This window comes from Nycticebus coucang, chromosome 7, assembly GCF_027406575.1.
Source record: "Nycticebus coucang isolate mNycCou1 chromosome 7, mNycCou1.pri, whole genome shotgun sequence".
NCBI lineage: Eukaryota > Metazoa > Chordata > Mammalia > Primates > Lorisidae > Nycticebus > Nycticebus coucang.
In genome coordinates, this window is record NC_069786.1 from 120,523,195 (window position 1) to 120,545,475 (window position 22,281).

The following is a 22,281-nucleotide window of genomic DNA, read 5'->3' on the forward strand; positions in this document are numbered from 1 at the left end:
TACTTTTTATTTATCTATTTTTCAATAAATTTAGGAAGTACAAGTGTTTTTGTTGTTGTTTATTACATGGATCCATTACAAAATGGTGAAGCTGGGGCTTTGTGTACCAATCACCCAAATAGTGTATATTGTATCCAACTGATAATTTTTTTATCGTTTACCCCTATTCCCACCCTCCCCCTTTCTGTCCTGTTCCTTACACCTGCAGTCCTCAATCCCCTGGCCATAGACTCTGGAAACTGGGCCGTAGAGCAGGAGGTGGGTGGTGAGCAAGGGAGTGAAGCTGTAATATAGCTGCTGCATGGCATGCTGCTCACATCACCACCTGAGCTCTTCTTCCTCCTGTAAGATCAGCGGTAGCATTAGATTCTCATAAGAGCAAGAGCAAGGGATCTAGGTTGTGAGCTCCTTATGAGAATCCAGTGCCTGATGACCTGAGGTGGTGATGCTAGCAGTGGGCAGTGGCTGAAATGCAGGATGGGACTGCTTAGTTGCAGGAAAACAAGCTCAGGGCTCCCACTGATTCTGCATTATGGTGAGTTGTATAATTATGTCCTTATATATTACCATATAATGATAATAAAAATAAAGTGCACAATAAATGTAACACGCTTGAATCATTAGAATGGTCCCCTCTATCCAGCTCGGTCTGTGAAAAAATTGTTTTCCGTGAAACTGGTCCCTGGTGCAAAAAAGGTTGGGGACCACTGCCTTATATCACCATGTGCACCCATAGCTCAGCTCCCACTTTATAAGTGAGAATATATGACTCTAGATTTCTGTTCCTGAGTTACTTCATTTAGTATAATGGCCTCCAAATTGCTACAAAAGACATGGTTTCATTCTTTCTTATGGCTGAGTAGTACTCCGTGGTGTGTGTGTGTGTGTGTGTGTGTGTGTACATACACACACACATCCCACCTTTTCTTATCTACTCATTGGTTAATAGGTTGATTCTAAATTTTTGCAATTGTAGTGCATTAAAAATACAAGTGCAGGTGTCTTTTTAATATAATGACTTCATTTCCTTTGAGTACATACCCAGTAGTAGGATTTCTAGATCAAATGGTAGACCTACTTTTATTTCTTTGAGAAATCTCCATATTGTTTTCCATAGAGGCTGTGCTAATTTACATTCTTGCCAACAGTGTACATGTAGTCCATGGTTTACGGATGATATGAGTTCTGTAGGTTTATTGTTAAGTTGAATTTGTATGCAAGTTAGGTTCATTTCCTATTACCTGTAATAGCCAGTTCCTAAGTATGAGTTGTGCATAGGTCAGATGTCTATAACTCAGGGACTGCCTGTATAAGCGAAAAAACATGTGTGGTATAGTGTCCTGTAAACATCAAGGAGTTCAAGATAGTTGACAGTGTTCTTACAGCATTTCCTTCATCCCCCTCTCCCTCCCTCTCTTTTTCCTTCCCTGCCTCCCTCTCTTCCCTCCTTCTTTCTCTTCTTCCTTTCTTATTGCTTAGCAATTCCATCACAATGCTGACAGGTGGGTGTTAAATCTCCTATTGTAGACCAGGTGCGGTGGCTCACATCTATAATCCTAGCACTTTAGGAGCCCCGGGTGGAAAGAGCTCCTGTGTTTTTTTTGTTTGTTTGTTTTTTTACTGGTATAATGTTTATTAGTTGAAGTTGTGCTCTAATTAATAGAACTATAAGAGTTAACTACTATAATGGACAAGTTAAATTCCTGAAGTGTAGAGCAATGCTTTTCTTTTCTTTTTTTTTTTATTAAATCATAGCTGTGTACATTAATATGATCGTGGGGCACCATACACTTGGTTTATAGACTGTTTGACACATTTTCATCACACTAGTTAACATAGCTTTCATGGCATTTTCTTAGTTATTTTGCTAAGACCTTTACATTCCACATTTACTAGGATTCACATATACCCTTGATCTTAGGTGCTGTAGACCAGCCTGAGCAACAGCAAGACTCGCCTCTCTACCAAATATAGAAAGGTTAGTTAAATGTCCGGGCACATGCTTGTAGTCCCAGGTACTAGGGAGGCTGAGGCTTGGGCCCGAGAGTTTGAGGTTGCTGTTAGCTGTGATGATGCCATGGCACTCTAGCTAGGGCAACAGAGCTAGATTCTGTCTCAAAAAAAAAAAGAAAAAATCCCTACTACAATTGCAGGGTTATTTATTTCTTCTTTAGGGGGGAGGTGGGTAGAGGGAAGGGGATTGGTGGGATTACACCCATGGTGCATCTTACAAGGGTATATGTGAAACTTGGTAAATGGTCTGTAAAGCTAGTGAATGATGCCCCATGATCATATCAATGTTCACAGCTATGATTTAATAAAAAAAAAAAAGGATAAAAAAAATTTGTCAAATTTTGATTCACGTATATTAAGGCTCTGTTTTAGATGCATAAAATTTTAAGGTTTTGGGGTCTCTCTGAAGAATTTACCCTTGTATCATTATGAAATATTCCTCTTTATATTTGGTTATACTATTTATGGTGATAACTTTTATCTGATATTAAGCCTCCTCCACCTTTCTTATGAATACTGTGCACATGTCATATATCTTTCCAACCACTTATTTCACCGAAGTCTTTTTTTTTTTTTTTTTGTAGAGACAGAGTTTCACTTTATGGCCCTCAGGTTGAGTGCCATGGCCTCACACAGCTCACAGCAACCTCCAACTCCTGGGCTTAAGCGATTCTCTTGCCTCAGCCTCCCGAGTAGCTGGGACTACAGGCGCCCACCACAACGCCCGGCTATTTTTTGGTTGCATTTCAGCCGGGGCCGGGTTTGAACCCACCACCCTCGGTATATGGGGCCGGCGCCCTACCGACTGAGCCACAGGCGCTGCCCTTCACGGAAGTCTTTATACTTAAAGACTTTCAAATAGACATGAATCTTGTAGACAGGATATAGTTGAATCTTGCTCTTTTATTTATTCTGACAATCTCTACATTTTAATTGGAGTATTTACTCCATTGCTGTTCATTTAGTTATTAACATGATTAGATTCAGGTATTCTTATTTTATTTTATTATTGTTAGTCTATTATTTGTTTTCAGCCATCATTTCTTACCTTTGTACTGACTTCTTTTAGATCATTTGAATATTTTTTAAAAATTTGGCTTTAATTTACTAATTGGCTTTTAGCTGTATTTGGTCAATACATCTTAAATATATTTAATGAGTTTGAAATAACATGATTAATAATTAAAATTATACAATCAAAGCAATATTTATCATTATATTTAATATGAAGGTCTTGGTAGATTATCAAATCTCATTTCAATCTGGATAGTTTCAGAGATGTATAGGATTCCAGAAGAGAAAAAAGAAATGATAAAAGGGTTGGAACTAGGACCAAAGAAGAAAAATGAACAGACATAATTTGGCTTGAAGAAGAGAAAGCTCATAGATAACACTTGTCTTTAAATAGATGAAGTGTTTTCATGTGGTGACCAGATGTTTTCATCTTTACTCAAAAGAGAAGAAAATAACATTAATTGTAAAAAGCTGGAATTTACATTTGCCAAGGGGAGAAAAACCATCTATACCAATTCTACAAATGTACCATGATACCAAGGTTAGTGAGGAATTTTAAATAGCACACCTATCTCAGTATCTTTTAAAAAAGTATTCTGTGTGTACTTGATATCTATCATCCTAGAATCATTCCTACAGGAATTTTATAATCAATTTACCTTTGGTAATTTTTAATTAGGTATGGATTTCCTCAGTGCAGAGGGAAGGATTCAATGATTGATAAAACACCATAATCTAAGTCCAATGCAAAAGTTATTCTCTACTTGATATGCTTAAGGAAAAAAAATGTGAGGTAAAACCACAATTGTATTCAGTGATAGGATCACAGACTTAACCAATGAAAGTACAGAATACCAAATTAAATTAGAATTTCAGATAAATAACAAATTATTTTTATTGTAAGAATGTCCCATTCAATAATTGGGACATACTTGTACTAAACCATTACTCATTGTCTATTTGAAATTCTAATTTCAGTGGGTGTCTTTGTGTTTTGCATTTTATTTGGCAATGCTATTCAGCAATAAGTAATTAAAAAATTCTAAGAGCACCTGATTTTTAAGATATTTCTTTTTCTAGGTAAAGGCAATGAATGAGATGCCTTTGTTATACATTTGGCTGCTTCTCTGAACTAACTAGATATATTTCTAACTTTGGTCAGAGATATTAGAAAAATGTGCCTGATGTAGTGAGTAGCTTTATTAATATTTTCACCTTTGTTTAACCCTGACAGGAACATCCACAATCATTTACCAAGAGGAACATAATTTTTAGAATACTTCCTGTTGGGTTGTATGCACATAGATAAACTGAATTTTCTTTCCTTCTTTCTTTCTCTATGAAGTTCCAGGAGATTTATGTTTTAGAAATCACTAGGCTTTATACAACTTGATGTATGGATGGTGTGATAAACTCCAAAGAGACTGCCATCAATTCCTTTCCTCTGATCCTCACATCAAGAGATGGAATCTGATTTCCTTCCACGTGAACTACGTGACCTGTTGACCAGTAACATCTATTGGAAGTGATATTGTAAGTCCTCTGAGGCCTGGTCATGAGAAGATTTGCAGTCTCAAGGGAGTCTCTTAGAAATACCTGCCATAGTACACTCTCTCAAATACCCATCTGCCTTTCATGCTGTGAGAAGCTCAAGTGAAGTGGGGAGACAACATTTGGTGATCAAATTACCCCAATGGACTCCCATACAGCACTGAATGATAGTCATTCAAGTGATGTCAACAGACTTTTCTTTACAAAACTTTAGTCAGGCTCTCCTAAGCCACCTTCTTAATTAAGCCTTGGTCTTGGACCCATGCTTGCCAGACCTTCACAACCCAGTTTCGGCAAGAACCTTGCTAAGTCAGTTTGGAAAATATCTCCTGGCCTTAATCTATAATTAAATTATTTATTCACTGCCCTTAATCTCTAATCACCCTAGCTTGCTTTCAGTAAGAGTCCTGTGTAGTCGTCTAGAAGATTCTCTCCTTCCTTTGATGTTCCCTCTAAGTAATTTTCCATTCAGCAACCCCTTCACCGTTCTCCTTGACTATAAATTCCCACTTGTTCTCTTCATATTTAGAATGGAGCCCAATTCTAAACTGAGGTTTCTTTTCCCCTACTGCAATAGGTTCTGCAGAAAATCCCTTACTTTTTAATCACTTTGATTACTGTCTGCTTCTTTAATGACATCCAACCCAGTTAGTTAAGCCTTCAGGTGACTCTAACCCCAGATGACCACAGCACCACCAGAAACCCAAAGTGGGAATCTCCCAGGTGAGACAGTCAACATTTAGAAATATGAAAAATAAAATATTAACAAGTCGCTATTGTAAGGCACTAAATTTTGAGGTAGTTTTTTTTGTAATAGAAAACCGGAATATTTTTTATCTGAGTATTTTTAAAAAGATGACAGATTTTTATTAACAATGTTCGTTATATAAAAAACAAAACAAAACAATGTTCGTTACTGGATGAGCAAAAAGATACTGTGTACCTTCTGATCAAATTGCATGTTTTTAAAAAAATATGGAAATGAAAGGCCAAACACAATGGCTCATGCCTAGAGTCCCAGAACTTCTGCACAGAGTGAGATCCTGTCTCGGGGAAAAAAAACTAAAAGAATACGTAAAAAGGATTTCCTAATTAGGCAGTAAGTAAGATATGATAATTGGGTGGCACTTAGAGCTGTGTTAAAATTAATAAAATTAATGTTTTATTTTTGTTATATAGCTCAAAACTAAAAAGAAGACAAAAATTATCAATAACAGATACTTTTGTTCTGTAAACAACAAATTTATTTCTTCCTTTTCATTCATTTCAGAACTCAAGTAAAATACTTTTACTATTTTTCCATTAAGTATAATTTCTTATCATGCATTACCATATTTAAGATGATTTCTTTGTTTTTGTTTTTGCAGGATTTTTTTTAAATCTCAGGTTAAAATTCCAGGGTACAAACAACTAGGTTACAATGTTTGCATTTGTTAGGTAGAGTCCCTCTTGTAGTTGTGTACCACTCCCAAGAGGTGTGCCATACACCCTTATATCCCACTCATTAAATAGGAGCACACCAATCCCCTTCTTCCACCCACTCTCCCCCTACCTCGTTCTTCCTCCCCACAACTTGAATTTAATTGAGTATTTTTCTGAAGTGGGCATGTACTAGATAATCTTCTAACTTCATATTAGTATTGAGTACATTAGATATTTGCTTTTCCATTCTAAGACATGTTACTAAGAAGAATATGTTCCAACCCTATCCAGATTAACATAAAAAATATTAAGTCTCCATGTTTTTAATGGCTGAATAGTATTCCATGGTATCCGTATACCACAGCCTGTTAATCAATTCCTGGGTTGGTGGGCATTTAGGTTGTTTCCACATTTTGGCAATTGTAAATTGAGCTGTGATAAACAGTCTAGTGCAAATGTCCTTCTGATAAAATGATTTTTTTTTATTGGGTATATGCCTAATAATGGGACTGTGGGATTAAATAGGAGGTCTAATTTGAGTTCTTTGAGGATTCTCCATACTTCTTTCTAAAGAATCTGTATTAGTTTGTATTCTCACCAACAGTGTGAAAGTGTTTCCTTCTTTCCATATCCACACAGCACCTAAAGCTTTGGGACTTTGTAGTATGGGCTATTCTCACTTGGATTAGGTGATATCTCAGAGTGGTTTCGTTTTACATTTCTCTGATGATTAGGGATGATGAGCATATTTTCATATGTTTATTAGCCATTCATCTGTCTTCTTCAGAGAAAGTTTTGTTCATGTCTCTTGCCCAGTGATAGACAGGATTATTTGCTCTTCTTTTGTTGATTACTTTGAGTTCTCTGTAAATTCTATAAGGGGTTATCAGCCCTTTGTCAGATTCATGCCCTGCAAATATCTTTTCCCATTATGAAAGTTGTCCATTCTCTGTAATTATTGTGTCCTTAGCTGTTCATTAGCTTTTCAGTTTAATTAAGTCCCATTTGTTTATTTTTGATGTTGTTGTGATTGCCACTGAAGACTTTCATAAAATCTTTCCACAGTCCAACATCTTGAAGAGTTTTTCCCATACTTTATCTAGGATGTTTATCATTTCATGTCTTAGATTTAAATCTTTTGTTCTTCTTGAGTCCATTTTTGTATGTGGTGAAAAGTGTGGGTCCAGTTTCAGTCTTTTACATGTGGTTATCCAGTTGTCCCAGCAGCATTTATTGAATAGAGATTCTTTTCCCCACTGTATGCTTTTGTTTGGTTTATCAAAGATCAGATGGCTATAAGAGACTGGTTTCATCTCTTGGTTTTCTATTCAGTTCCATATGTCCACATCTCTGTTTTTTGTGCCAAGACCATGCTGTTTGGATCACTGTGGCTTGTAATGAAGTCTCTTAGAGTGATGCCTCTGGCTTTGTTTTTATTACTAAGAATTGCCTTGGCTATAGGGGGTTTTTTCCAGTTCTATACAAAACGTAGAACTATTTTTTTCTAGTTCTTCAAAGTATGATGTTGATATTTTAATGGGGATTGCATTGAATCTGTAGATTGCTTTGAGTAGTATAGACATTTGAACAATGTTGATTCTTCCCAGCCATTTGTTTAAGGTTTTATTTTCTACCAGCTCTCTTAAAAGTGCTTCTGGCTTTCTCTCCCAATCACTACCCTTCCCTATCCCCTGAGATAGTCACTATGCAGATTCCCTGGATTTTAGTTTTGCCTGTTTGGGGGACCATATGTAAATAACACCCCACATTGTATCTTCTGTGGTTTATGTTTGTTTCTGGGAGGAGCAGAGAGGCACTGGCAATCTGTCGTCATGATACAATCATGGATGGAAATCATTCCCACTGGTTTCACTCTCTGTGGACTGTTTTATTGTGGCTCTCCCTTTCTCCCAAGTGATATAGTTCAAACCACAAGCCTGGGTGTTCCTCCCAGGCCTCCCCTCCTCAGTGGAAGCCTAAGTTCCATTTGATCCACCAGTCCTGTGATTCTGTCTAAAGATATAGTGATGACCTGTTTGCCTCTCTCTGGGTTTCCCTCTTCTCTCAGCTCTTGACTCCATAATTCTTCACTGCTTTGAGAACTCTTTAATGCTTTCAACTTGATTTTTTTGTTGTCCAACTTTGCTAGTTCTCAGCAGCCGTGCTTGTCTGGATAATGCAGTCTGCCATTTTCAGAAGCATGTTCCTTAGGATGTGAGATCTCTGTGCAGTCTATGAATCAGAGGCAGGATTAAAGACCCAATCAGCCACAGACCTGGATGTACTTATACCATAAAAGTGTAAATTTATGAGCCCAACAAAAGTTCTTTAAAGTTCCAATGATATGAGTTTCATTGGAGCATATACCAAGGAAGTAGCAGTGATATTTCCATGGTGTTTATAGTATCTCCTCTGCTCCAACTAGAAAAACAAAGATAGTAATATGTTGAAATATGCTATAATGATTTTTTCCTAACTGTTGTTCATGATGTGAGGTCATGGTCTTTTTATCCCTTCTCTGAAAAAGAAGTGTTGACTGTTATTACCAAATCACACTTTATAATCATTCTGTCAAAAACCCATTTGTTAATTTAACATTCATTGAAATTGAATGATTAAATGCTAATAGACCAAGACCCTTTCCCTCAAAATACATTCTTGCCTTTACTTAATGTTATAATTAACTAGCTAGAACAATTAGGTTGTTGGTTGAATTTTAAAAGGATATGTATTAGTTAAAAATGACAGTTTCACTGAATATTTTCTACCCACCCAAATCCTATCACAATAGAAGAAATGAAAAATGTAATATTAAGGCATGTAAGATATGAGCTGAAATATTCTTTATTTTTTCCCATATCTTATGTTATGATTGTTGTTTTAATAACTGTATGGCTGAATCACTGAGAAATGCATCAATATGTTTTTCATCCAAATTTCTGAAAGCTCGTTTTATTTTTCCCCTCCGGACTTTAATTTTCCTCCTGGCCTTTTTCAGTAAAGACAGATTGTCAATAATTTCATTAGCTCTCATAGGCAAAAGGTGGAAAGCATATCATTCTGTCTGTATAGTGTGTGGAAGCTTTGCTATGGCCTAGTAAATAGTTTGTCAATTTTTTTTTTAAATGATGTATTTTCTCTGGCACCATCTAGCTCAAATTTCTGTGCTTTGAAACAGTATCAAAGAATTGCTTTAGCTAAGAAATTTTACTGATTAAATTTATACTTCGTGTTTTTTTTTTTTTTTTGGTTTGTTTCTTTTTTGTTTGTTTTTGGCCAGGGCTGGGTTTGAACCCACCACCTCCTGCATGTGGAGCCGGTGACCTACTCCCTTGAGCCACAGGCGCTGACCATACTTCTTCTTTTTTTTTTTTTAATAATAAAGAGAACTTTAAAACTTATAGAATGTCAACTCCAACAGGGCATTTTTGCCCTTTGTCCATTTTCTTCACTAGTGTATCCTACATGCCTGGAAATGCTGGCATACTAGTAACTGTCAGTAAATATTTGTTGAATGAATGAATGAAGCCACAGAAACATAGAATATGAGAGACTGGGTATAATTCAGAGTCACGGAGGCAAAACTCCTGTTCTACAGGTAGGAAAATTGTCAAGGCATAGATTGCCAAGTGACACATTCAAAGTCGGAAATGGCAGAATGATGTAGAAGCATCTTAAATTCAACCTGATCTCATCATGTCAGCCTAGTCTCTCGGCCTACAAGTCCAAAACCCAATATAGTCCTGATTTTGACACTGAGATAGGTCACACAGCTCCTTCTCCAAAGAAGTGTTTTCTGTAAGAGAAAAATGTGGGTTCCCCACTATATAACAAAAACACTGCACTAGCCTGAAATGCTCAATGAAAATTGTTACAAATCAAGATAACTGCTAGACCCAGGAAAAGTGCCCGGCATTTTCTCAGCTGTCTCAGGACTTTCTTGCCCTGAAATGGACAGCACAAACCAGCCCCGATGGCTTTAGAACTGCTTTAGTAATATGGAGATACCTCAAAGAACTAAAAGTAGACCTACCATTTTATGTGATCCAGTAATCCCACTATTGGGTATTTACCCAAAGGAGGTAAAAAGTCATTTTATCAACAAGACAGGTGCACTTGAATGTTTTTTGTAGCACAATTCACAATCACAAAGATGTGGAATCAACCCACGTGCCCATCAATACATGAGTGGTTCCATGACTTGGCAATTATTAATTAGGCTGCAATAAACATTTTGGTGCAAATGTCTTTGTTGTAAAATGATTTTTGATCATCTGGGTAAATACCTAGTAGGGGGATTGCAGGATCGAATGGTAGGTCCACTTTTAGTTCCTTGAGTACTCTCCAAACTTCTTTCCAAAAAGGCCGTATTAGCTTGCATTCCCACCAGCAGTGCAGAAGTGCTCCCTTTCTCTCCACATCCATGCCAACATCTGTAGTTTTGGGATTTTGTGAAGTGAGCTAATCTCAAAGTGGTTTTGATTTTCATTTCTCTGATGATTGAAGATGGTGGGCATTTTTTCATGTGTTTGTAAGCCATGTGCCTGTCTTCCGAGAAGTTTCTGTTCAAGTCTCTTGCCCACATAGAAATGGGGTTATTTGTTTTTTCCTTATTGATTAGTTTGAGCTCTCCGTGAATTCTAGTTATCAGACCTTTTTCAGAAGCATAGCCTGCAAATATCTTTTCCCATTCTGAAGGCTGTCTGTTTGCTTTATTTACCGTGCTCTTGCCTGTGCAGAAGATTTTTAGTTTCATCAAATCCCAGTACTAGAACATATTCTTCTTAGTAAAGTATCTCAAGAATGGAAAAAAAAAAGTATCCAAAATACTACTATGAAATCAGTATATAGTCACCTACATATTCATAGGAATGGTAAAATATAACTATAGTCCAGAAATAAGGAGGGAAGGGGAAAGAGAGGGGAAGGGAGGAGGGAGACCGGGAGGAAGGAGGCTTTTTGGGGGGGATCCAATCTAAAATGCATAATTCAATGATACATTTCTATACTATTAAGAATAGAGCATGAATGTTTTTGCCACACAAATAAGTAAGCAAGGAGATGGTTATATTAATAAGTTAGATGTAAGCATTTCACATTGTATAGCAAATCAGCACATTGTACTCCATAAATAGTTATGATTTAATAAAAAATTTTAAAAAATGAGTGGTTAATTAAAATGTGGTGTATGTGTACCTTAGAGTACTACTAATCCATAAAAAAAAACAAAAGGTGAACTAATACCTAACAACCTGGATGGAACTGGAGACCATTCTTCTAAGTGAATACATGTACTCACTATTAAATTGGACCTGATGGATCAATACCCATGAGCACATTTGGTAAGCAAGTAGGGGGGAAGGACAAAAGGGGAGGGTTAAATTCACATCTAACAGGTACAATACACACTGTCTGGGTGAGGGGCACATTTATAACTGACTCAAACTGTACAAAACAATTCATGTAACCAAAATATTTATACACATGTAATATTCTGAAAATAATAACAATAATAATAAACAGAGGGAAAAAACAACTGCTTTATGATTGACTTAACTGTCCTACAGTGCCCTTTAGCTAATTTTAATACTAACTTCTCTGCCTAGTGGACAACTGTAATATCAGTAATATAACATGGGTCATATGATGGCCCAGGATGATGGTACTGTGGAAAATTGGTTTCACTGTGAACAAACAATAATACAGTGTGAAAAGTCCTCTGGGACACTCATTGGGGTTTAAGGCAACACTGCAGGGTGGGCAGATGCAGATCTTGGTGCAAGAATAGTTTTGTGGAAGAAATTTCTGTGCTATCCAAGCACAGGTACCCTTTTGAGTAACCTATAAGAAACTCACCTAACTAATTAAACTGGACATTTCTGAGTCATTCTTTGGCTCCTTCTCAGTCTGCACTGTCCCAGGATTTTCTGTAAACAGGAGGCATCCTCCAGTCATTAATCCTTTTGGGTCTGTAGAGAACCATCTCAACTGAGGTATACCCTTCCTAGGTCTGCTTTTACTTGGTGACAGATATAAAGGGCTGGCCACCCTACTTGATGTGGAATAATGTAAAAAGCCACATTTGCTGGGTTTGCCAACTCTTTGAGGTCAGTTGAACTCAACTTCACCGTGTGTTCATCTGCTTCTCTCACTGATGTTGACCCCTGATAAATAGTTTTCTCCCAAACTCTTTCTCAATGCTCTTGGAGAACCCAAACTTTTATAAATCCATTACCCTGTTAACTCTGTCTCTCTTAAAAAGTATTAAGGAGTTGGCATTTCTTTATGCCTTCTTTCAGGACTGCTGTCTCTCTAAAACCCCAGGTCACCAGCACCATTTTGCTGCCACCAGGTACCCCACCACCCTATACAGTTCACACTCAAATTTATAGCCTGAGTTCAAATCCTGGCTCTGCCGCTAAGTCAAAAAGCTAGACTTTTTCCATTGTACTGCACTGCCATAAAACACCTCTTCCATATACCTTTCCTTTAAATGTCATTGATATCAGAAGGGCAGTGATCAAATGTTATAGTCTGAATATTTGTTTCCCTCAGAATTTATTCATTTTTTTCCATTTTTTATACATATTTTTTAATTTTGTTTTATTTTATTTTATATTATTAAATCATAGCTGTGTACATTAATGCGATCATGGGGCACCATACACTGGTTTTACAGAACGTTTGACACATTTTCATCACACTGGTTAACATAGCCTTCCCGGCATTTTCTTAGTTATTGTGTTAAGACATTTATATTCTACATTTACTAAGTTTCATATGTACCCTTCTAAGATGCACCTCAGGTGTAATCCCACCAATCACCCTTCCTTCACCATCCTCCCCTCTCCCTCCCCTCCCTCTCCTCCTTCCCCCTATTCTTAGGTTATAACTGGGTTACAGCTTTCTTGTGAAAGCCATGAATTAGTTTCATAGTAGGGCTGAGTACATTGGATACTTTTTCTTCCATTCTTGAGATACTTTACTAGGAAGAATATGTTCCAGCTCCATCCATGTAAACATGAAAGAGGTAAAGTCTCCATCTTTCTTTAAGGCTGCATAATATTCCATGGTGTACATATACCACAATTTATTAATCCATTCGTGGATCGATGGGCACTTGGACTTTTTCCATGACTTAGCAATTATGAATTGGGCTGCAATAACATTCTGGTACAAATATCTTTGTTATAATGCGATTTTTGGTCTTCTGGGTATATACCTAGCAGAGGAATTATAGGATTGAATGGCAGATCAATTTTTAGATCTCTAAGTGTTCTCCAAACATCTTTCCAAAAGGAATGTATTAATTTGCATTCCCACCAGCAGTGTAGAAGTGTTCCCTTTTCTCCACATCGACACTAACATCTCTGGTCTTGGGATTTTGTGATATGGGCTAATCTTACTGGAGTTAGATGATATCTCAAAGTAGTTTTTATTTGCATTTCTCTGATGATTAAGGATGATGAGCATTTTTTCACATGTCTGTAGGCCATGTGCCTGTCTTCAGAGAAGTTTCTCTTCAAGTCCCTTGCCCAGCCTACGATGGGATCCCTTGTTCTTTTCTTGCTTATACATTTGAGTTCTCTGTGGATTCTGGAGAATTTATATGTTGAAACTCTAATTCCCAAGGTGACAATATTAGGAGGTTGAGTTTTTAGAACGTGATTGGGTCATGAGGGCCCCAGAGAGCTCCCTCACTCTTTGCCCCATGTGAGTTTACAGCAAGAAAACAGCTGTCTGTGAATCAGAAAGCAGGCCCTTACCAGCACCCGAACCTGATGATACCTTGATTTCAGACTTACCAGCCTGTTCTGTGAGAAATAAATTTATATTATTTACAAGCCATCCAGTTGACTGGTACTCTGTTATTGTAGGCCAAACAAGTTCGGATAACAAGTTAATCCAATAAAATAACCTGTGCTAGTTGACTTTCCTAGTAAGTTATTGAACTAGATTATAAACTCTGTCAGTGCTTGCTTTGTGTCTTTCCCTCTTTTTCCCTTGCAGTGACGAATACATGATTCCGGCAATATTTGTTGAGTATCTGCTATGTTCCTAGTCTTTAACATTTATTTTTTAAAAACTCTATCAACAGCTCTATATGGTAGATAGCAATACTAGATTCTGCTATTAATATTTCCTGAAAATTTTAATACCCATTATACAGATGATAACACTGAGGCTCATAGGAGAGAAGATAAATCCAAGCTCACACAGCTGTTAAGTGGCAAACAAGGTTCTTTCTCATTTGGATCTTGTATTAATAACTCCAAACCCAGGCTTCTTTATAAGCATAAAAGATAAATAATAAGTACTCAATATGGTGGCTGAGGGCCTCTTGAAAGAAGTTTGAATAAGGCAAGAAGTGTTTTGGAAAGATAGGCTAGGCTTTGGAGACTCGTGCCCATGATTTTGAATCTAGCATCGGGCAAATGGAATAACTTTTCAGACTTTTGTTCCATAACTATAAGATGGAGATTATAACATCTCTGCCAAACATTTGTCATGAGGGTTAGAGATGATGGATTAACATTCCTTGCCCAATGCCTGGGACAGCAACATGAAAGATGGTTATAAATATTGGTAGCCATAGTGTCCATTTTTACCTAAGTGTATTACTCAAATCAGATGTCTATTGTAACAGTTTGTTTACCCATGGGAATAAGAGGTCCAGGAAGTGTATTCCATCATCCTCTTTCTCCACTGTGCTTTTAATCCCAACTGAAACATGACAGTGTAATTGAAAAACGGGTCCACATATTAAGAACCCTTCTGGTTAAAACAGCTCCACTTAAAAGCCTCTAGTTAAGTATGGAAATGGCAGACACCCATGGACTGTAGCTTTTAGCTAATCTACTTGGCATTTTATAACCAAATAATTTCCTAGCTTTCACAAAAAGGTCAGGAAACATTCCTGGTTTAGCGAGAACCTTTGAAGGAAATAGTGCTAGCTTAGCCACAACGAAATGCTGTACCGAGAACGCTATTTCTGTCTAATAAAATAAGAAACATTATTCCTAATAGACTAATAAAATACCTTTTTCTCTTTACATATGCTATTTAAAATGTTTACTTGCTTAATTATAACTTGTAGTTAGTTTGGTAGCTGTTGCTTTTTCTTAAAGCATATAGCTGCAAGTGTAAAAAAAGTACAGTTGTAAGATAATTTGATTACTTTATGTCTCTTTTCAGATTGTAAATGTTAGTTGGCAGCCATTTCATTTCTTGCAAGCATTATTCTGATTATCTATAAATTCATTCAAAGTTTGTAATTTTCACTGTAGTTGCCTGCAGGCCTTTATGGTAGGATTATAATTACAATAGCAGATTAGCAGTATTTAATTGACAGTGTATATTTAGATTTCAATAAGGGACTTGACAAACAGAAAGTTCACAGGGAGGAACAGGTACAACCGGAGTGTAAGCAGGATCACAATTTCAGGGGAGAGGGTCAGACTTATGTAGCTAATTGGCTAACCAATATCTAATTACCACATCTTCTCAGTTGATTATTGAGGAGTGGCGGTGGTAGCAATGTGCTCAGCTAAAATACTACACCTCTCAGACTCTCATGCAGATAAAAGTGAGTAAACAAGTAAGTTCTGCTCAATAAGATATAAGTGGAAGTTGTTGAGTGTAACTTTGGGGAAAAAAATCTTTTAAAGGGCGCCAACTTGGCTGGCATGCAATTTTTGTCCCTTTCTTTGCTCTTTTCTTTCTTCCTTCTTAGAACAAAGGCATAGATCAAATCCTTTATAACCAAGAGAAGACAGTCATGGGCAAAGGTGGCCAGAACTGTTTGAACAGGTACAAGCAACTTGACCTCTGCCAGACTTCCAGTTACCTAAAACAACTCACTGTTTTGAAGTCACTCTTTTTCTGGTTTCAGTAAATAGGAGCTGAGTATAATTTCTAAGTGTCTTATAGTGAAATTTCTAATTTCAAAGCAAGGTTGGGGGTATACTTAGAAAAGGTAAAATTGGGCACATCTATTTTTTCCTTAACATAAACTACAGAGAGTAAAACAAAATTAGTTTCTTGGCTGTCAGGGAAAGGTAGAATATAAAAGAAAATTTTAAGTTAAAGAGTTTAAGAAAAATTGAATTCTAGGTTGTGAGATGACTGAGAGCAGAGGTTGTGTTTTTTCCCCTAGGACTCTTTTGCCCAAAGTGAGGCACACTGAAGGTCAAGGTAGCCAGCAATCCCCATTTTCCTGGGTGTTGCCCACTATGAACACTGAAAATACAGCATCCTAAGAAATTCCTGGTAGGTCATCCTGCTACGTGTGCTCAATCCAGTTCATGGAATAATGGATGAAGCCAGAGGGAAGTACACAGTATCTCCGTCCACTGTACTCTATACTCAGGCCTGCCCGCCTCCAGGGTTTAATTAATTATCTGAATGTGGATACTAATGAGACAAAAGTCAAATTTGTAGAAAACAGAAAGTTGGAAGAGAGAGATACTTTGGGATCCTAATCCTGTAGTATCTGTATGCACCAGATGATGGACAAAATACTACAAGACAACTGCGGAAGGTGTTGTTTTATAGAAACTCCTAAAAACATTAGAGTGTATTATCTGGGAAGGAGTTGGTTGGGTGAGTGGGGAAGAAGTTAGGTAACTGAGAGCTCTGTTCATTCAATGATGGGATGTGATTTACAACAAAAAGCTAAAATATTCTCATCCTTTCGTAAATGGAAATGATCTAAGGTCCAGCCAAGAGAGAGGACAGTACTTGGTCTCAATTGATGGACATTCTGCATGAGATTCTCTAAGTGCCCTTTCAGCCTAGCGGACTATGTCCAGAGGACATTGATTAGGGTGATTAGGGAAATGGAGCCATGGCATTTGAAGAGGAGTTGTTGGAGCATTTAGGGAGGTTTAAAGTAGAGAAGGGAACTCTCAGGGCAATAGATAATTCTATTTAAAGTCTTCAAGGTTATATTTACTATATATCCATATTTCTAGTTTTCTTTTCTTTTTCTCTTAGCAAATTTTTTAATTAAATCATAACTGTGTACTTTAATGCATTTATGGGGTACAACGGGCTGATTTTATATACAATTTGTAATGCTTACATCAAACTGGTTAACATAGCCTTCACCTCACTTAATTATTATGTTAAGACATTTATACTCTACTCTTAATAAATCTGACATGTACCCTTGAATGTTCTAACAAATAACCAAAACTTAGTGGCTTAGAACAATATCAGTGTATCAACTTACCATTCTAGAAGTCAGAAGTCTGACACAGGCATCTCTGGTCTAAAGTCAAGGGCTGCATTTCTGGATGGTCTAGGGGAGAATCCATTTCTTTGTTTTTTTAAAAAAAAATTTATTTCAAAATCTTATAGGGTACAAATGTATGGGTTACATTGGTTACTTTTATACCTCTTGAGTCAGAGTTATAAGTGTGCCCATCACCCAGATAATGTACATTGTACCTGTTAGGTATGATTTCACCCATCTGCCTTCCCACCTATTTGATTTCCATTGAGTTTTACTTCCATCTGTACACATGAGTGCCAATCAGCTAGTTCCAATTTAATAGTGAGCACATGTGGTGATTATTGTAATGCTTCACTTCTAAGAATGGTCTCCAGTTCCATCCAGATTGCTGCCAAAGGTATTGATTCATTTTTTATGGCCATGTTACATATACAACACATTTTATTAATCTTCTCATGAACTGGTGGACACTTAGGTTGATTCCACATCTTTGTGATTATGAATTGTCAGGCAATAAATATTCAAGTACACATGTCTTTTTGATAAAATGACTTTTTTTCCTTTGGGTAAATATTTAGTAGTGGGATTGCTGGATGAAATGATAGATCTACTTTTAGTCTTTCAAGGAATCTCCATACTATTTTCCATAGATGTACTAGTTTGCAGTCCCACCAACACTGTATAAATATTTATTTCTCTCTGTATTCACACCAGCATCTATTATTTTGGGACTTTTTGATAAAAGCTATTCTCACTAGGGTCAAGTTCTATCTCATTGTGGTTTTGATTTGCATTTTCTCTCTTATGCTTTGTAACAATGATCATTTTTTTCATGTTTATTGGCCATTAGTCTTATCTTTTTTTTAAAGTTTCTGTTCATGTCTTTTGGCCACTATTTAATGGAGTTATTTGATTAATTCTACACTTCCTTTGGAATTAATAAAGAGCCCAAATATCCAAAGCAACCTTAAGTGAAAGAAACAAATTTGGAGGTATCACTTCACCAGAACAGCATGATACTGGCACAAAAAAATAGACATAAACCAATGGAACAGAACAGAGAACCCGGATATAAAACCATCCTCATATTGCCATTTGATCTTTGACAAAGTAGACAGCAATATACACTGGGGAAAAGAATCCCTATTCAATAAATGGTGCTGGGAAAATTGAGTAACCATATGTAAAAGATGGAAGCAGAGTCCATATCTGTCATAACTTACTAAAATTAATTCAAGATGGATTACAGATTTAAATCTATGGCATGAAACCATAAAAATTCTAGAGGAAAATGTTGGGAAAACTCTTCCAGATATCTGCCTAGGCAAAGAATTTTTTTAAAAGACCCCAATGGCCATAACAGCAACATAAAAAATAAATAAATAGGGCTTGATTAAATTAAAAGGCTTCCACATGGCCAAGGAAACAATCAACAGAGCAAATAGACAATCTATGGAGTGGGAGAAAATATTTGCATGCTATACGTCTGATAAGGGGCTAATAACCAGAATCTGCAAAGAACTCAAGCAACTCAGCAAGAAAAAATAATGTTTTTGCTTTCTTTCACCCTAAATTCTAGAATATGTTCACACTCCTTGGCTCACAGCCCCCTTCCTCCATCTTCATAGTCAGCAATGTAGCATTTCTCTTACTCTGTATCTCTCATCATCTCTCTTTTTTAACTATCCTTTTCTGCCTCCCTCGTTTACTTTTAAAGACTCTTGGGATTACATTGGACCCACCCAAATAATTCAAGATAGTCTTCTTATCTGCTAATTAGCAACCTAAATTCCATTCACGACCTTAACGCCCCTAAACTGTGTCATCTAACATATTGATATGTTCCAAGAATTAGGAAGTGGGCATCAGTGGGGGGCATTATTTTGCCTACTGTACTATGCCTGTTTTTTTGCAGTTATGGATATAGATCTGCTACCAGTGGGTTAAAATTATAAATGTTGTGAGAGAAATGCTTCAGAATATAGAATTCCCTATCACTGTAAATGCTGGATCATAGACTTGATTAGCAAGAAAGTTCTAGAATTGTGCTACCACTACAGTAGCCACTTACCACAGGTGACCATTTATTTTTTAATTTTGATTAGTTCTCCACTTTCACTTGCTACTTTTCTAGAGCTTGGTAGCCACATGTGGCTAATAGCTACTGAATTGAACAATGCAGATATAGAACATTTGTATCATTGTGGAAAATCTGTCAGTTGCCTATCTTGTGGCCTTTTTTACTCAGTGTGATCAAGGGCAGCTCAGAGCATTGCCTGGGATATATAAGCACATTAAAATAACATCCAAGCATGAGATGAAATGCCATGGGATTGTGCAAGAAGATCTTTTCCAAATTCTGTTTCTGAAAATTGTTTTTCCTCGAGTATAGTCTCAAAGTAAATTTGATTATATTAATCTTTTGATGAATTTTCATTTCTCCATTGGCTTTCTTATGAATGGAAAGTATGTTACACAGAGAATTGAATTATGGTGGATTGTTTAATTTTAAAAATCACTCCAAGAGATGAGCAAATGAAAACATTTGAGGGAATATTCTAGATCAGCAGTCATCCTCCTTACATATAAGATCACAGAGACTTAGGTGTGTATTCACTCAAAGAAACACATCTGTGTAGGAAATTATCCCCAACATTTAATAGCTTAAACACTGTGTTCATGATTTTGTTGTTAGCAATTGTGAAAGGATACAGCTTAGTATTTCTTGCTTGGGGTCTCTCAGGCTCTTGGAGTCAGGCACCAACTGGCATTGCAGTCATCTCAAAGCACCACTAAGATGCACATCTAACCTGGCACACATGGCTGGCAGTTGGCGCTGCCTGTGGGCTGGAGCACCTGTAAGTGATCAGCCCAGTTTTTTATCTCAGAGAGATTTCTTACACAGAGGCTGATTTCCCTCCCAGTGTGTGTCCCAAGAGAACCAAATGAAGACTGCACAGCATTTTCTGACTTTGGCTGGGATATTACACATGGTTGCTACCATTGCAGTCTATGTTTTACAAAGGAGTCACTAAGGGCAACAGAGATTAACAAGGATGGGGACATAGACCTAGCCTCTTATGGGAGATGCATCAAACAATTTTCAGACATGTTTTAAAACTGTCAAAATCTAATAAGTGGAATTTGAGTTCAATCATTCTAGCACAAGCAATCTTAATCTTCATGCATATTATATTTTATATGCATATTTTTTTTAAAGCAGAGATATTCCTCTGCATTTTCTTTAGCCATGGTGGGGGTAGGAATAAAATAATGTAGACTTCCAAAACATATTAGTTTAAAATAGTCTTTATAAAATCTGTGCTAAACATCAGATTCAGCTCTAGGGAACTTGACAAGAGCACATGGTGTTTCTGGCTTTTCCTCTTTGGTTGTGTCTCTCCCCACATGCAGTCTTCCGCCCAGGTTTATCTTCCCCTTTATGCGTCCTCTTCAGTTTTGTAGTTCTGTTTGTACCAAATGGTCTGTGACTCACTCCACAGAGCCTATTCCCTTTCTTGAATGTTTCAGGGAATACTCACCCTTCAAGTAGGCAAATTGCAGATGTCACACCTTCTAAGCATACGCGCATTTTAATGAAGGCTTAAAAGAAAGGACTCTAAAAATGAATTGCCAGACATTGAAGGTGGTAATAGGGGAGATATTTTGGAGTTAGTTGTGTGACCTTGGGCAACTCTCTTAACTTCTTATTCTTTTCTTACATATAAAATGAGAACATTGAACCACAATATATTTCTTGACCCAAATAGAATTCCACTCTGGAAAGTTTTGTGTGAATAGAGATACCATAGTCTCTAAGGGCACCCCAAAAAGTTCTAAAGTCCCTTACGTCCTGTCAGAGAAGCAAGCCACCTTATGCCTGAGATGCGATGGCACAAATGCAAGTAACCAAGTGGATACTTTCCACATACACATTTTTGATAATAAAGCTTTAGTTACAGTCATCTGAAAGGCCTCTTTTCTGCTCATAAACAGCTACTTTTTGGTCCTAATAGCTACTGCTATTGAGAACAAGATAAGGGAAAATTTTCCCGTCCAATTGGACACCCATTTATCAATATTGTTCCTATATCAGAAAATGATATTTTTCTACAAAACTTAAAACACTAAAATTGATAAGAGCGTGGAGGCCAGGCATGGGGGCTCACACCTATAATCCCAGCACTCTGGGAAGCTGAAGTGGGTGGATCACTTGAGCTCAGGAGTTCAAGACCAGCCTGAGCAAGATTGAGACCCTGTCTCTAAAAATAGCTGGTGTTGTGGCAGGTGCCTGTATCATCAGCTGCTAGAGAGGCTGAGGCAAGAGAATCACTTGAGCCCAAGAGTTTGAGGTTGCTGTGAGCTATGATGACATAGCACTCTATTGAGGGTGACAAAGTGAGACTCTATCTTGAAAAAAAGGAGAAAAATGTGGAGAATGTGGATAAAGTAGTACAGACTCTTTGGAATATAGTTTGGCTATTCTTCAAAAATGTTAAGCATAGAGTTGCTGTGTAACACAGCAGCAAACTCTTAAGAGAAATGGAAAGAGATTCATATAAGAAAACTTGTACACAAATGTTCTTAGCATCATCAGTCAATTGCCAGCAATGGAAACAATCTAACTGTCCATCAACTGATGAATGAATAAATACAATGTGCTATATCCATATTATGGGATATTCTTCCATAACAAAAGGATGGAAATACTTCATATTAGTACACGTGTACTACACGAACTTGCATAATACTTTCCTAGGACTGCCACAACAGTGTACCACAGACTTGATGGTTTAAACAACAGAAATGTATTTTCTCATAATTCTGGAGGTTGGATGTCCGCAATCAAGGTGTTAGCAGGGCTGGTTTTTTCTGTGGCTTCTCTCCTTGGTTTGTAGTTAGCTGACTTCTCCTTCTGCTGTATTCATGTGGTCTCCCTCTGTGTGTGCCTATGCATTAATCTTTACTTAGGACACCACTCACAATGATTACAGCCTACCAAATAACCTGATTTTAACTAAATTGTCTCTTTAAAGACCCCCCAA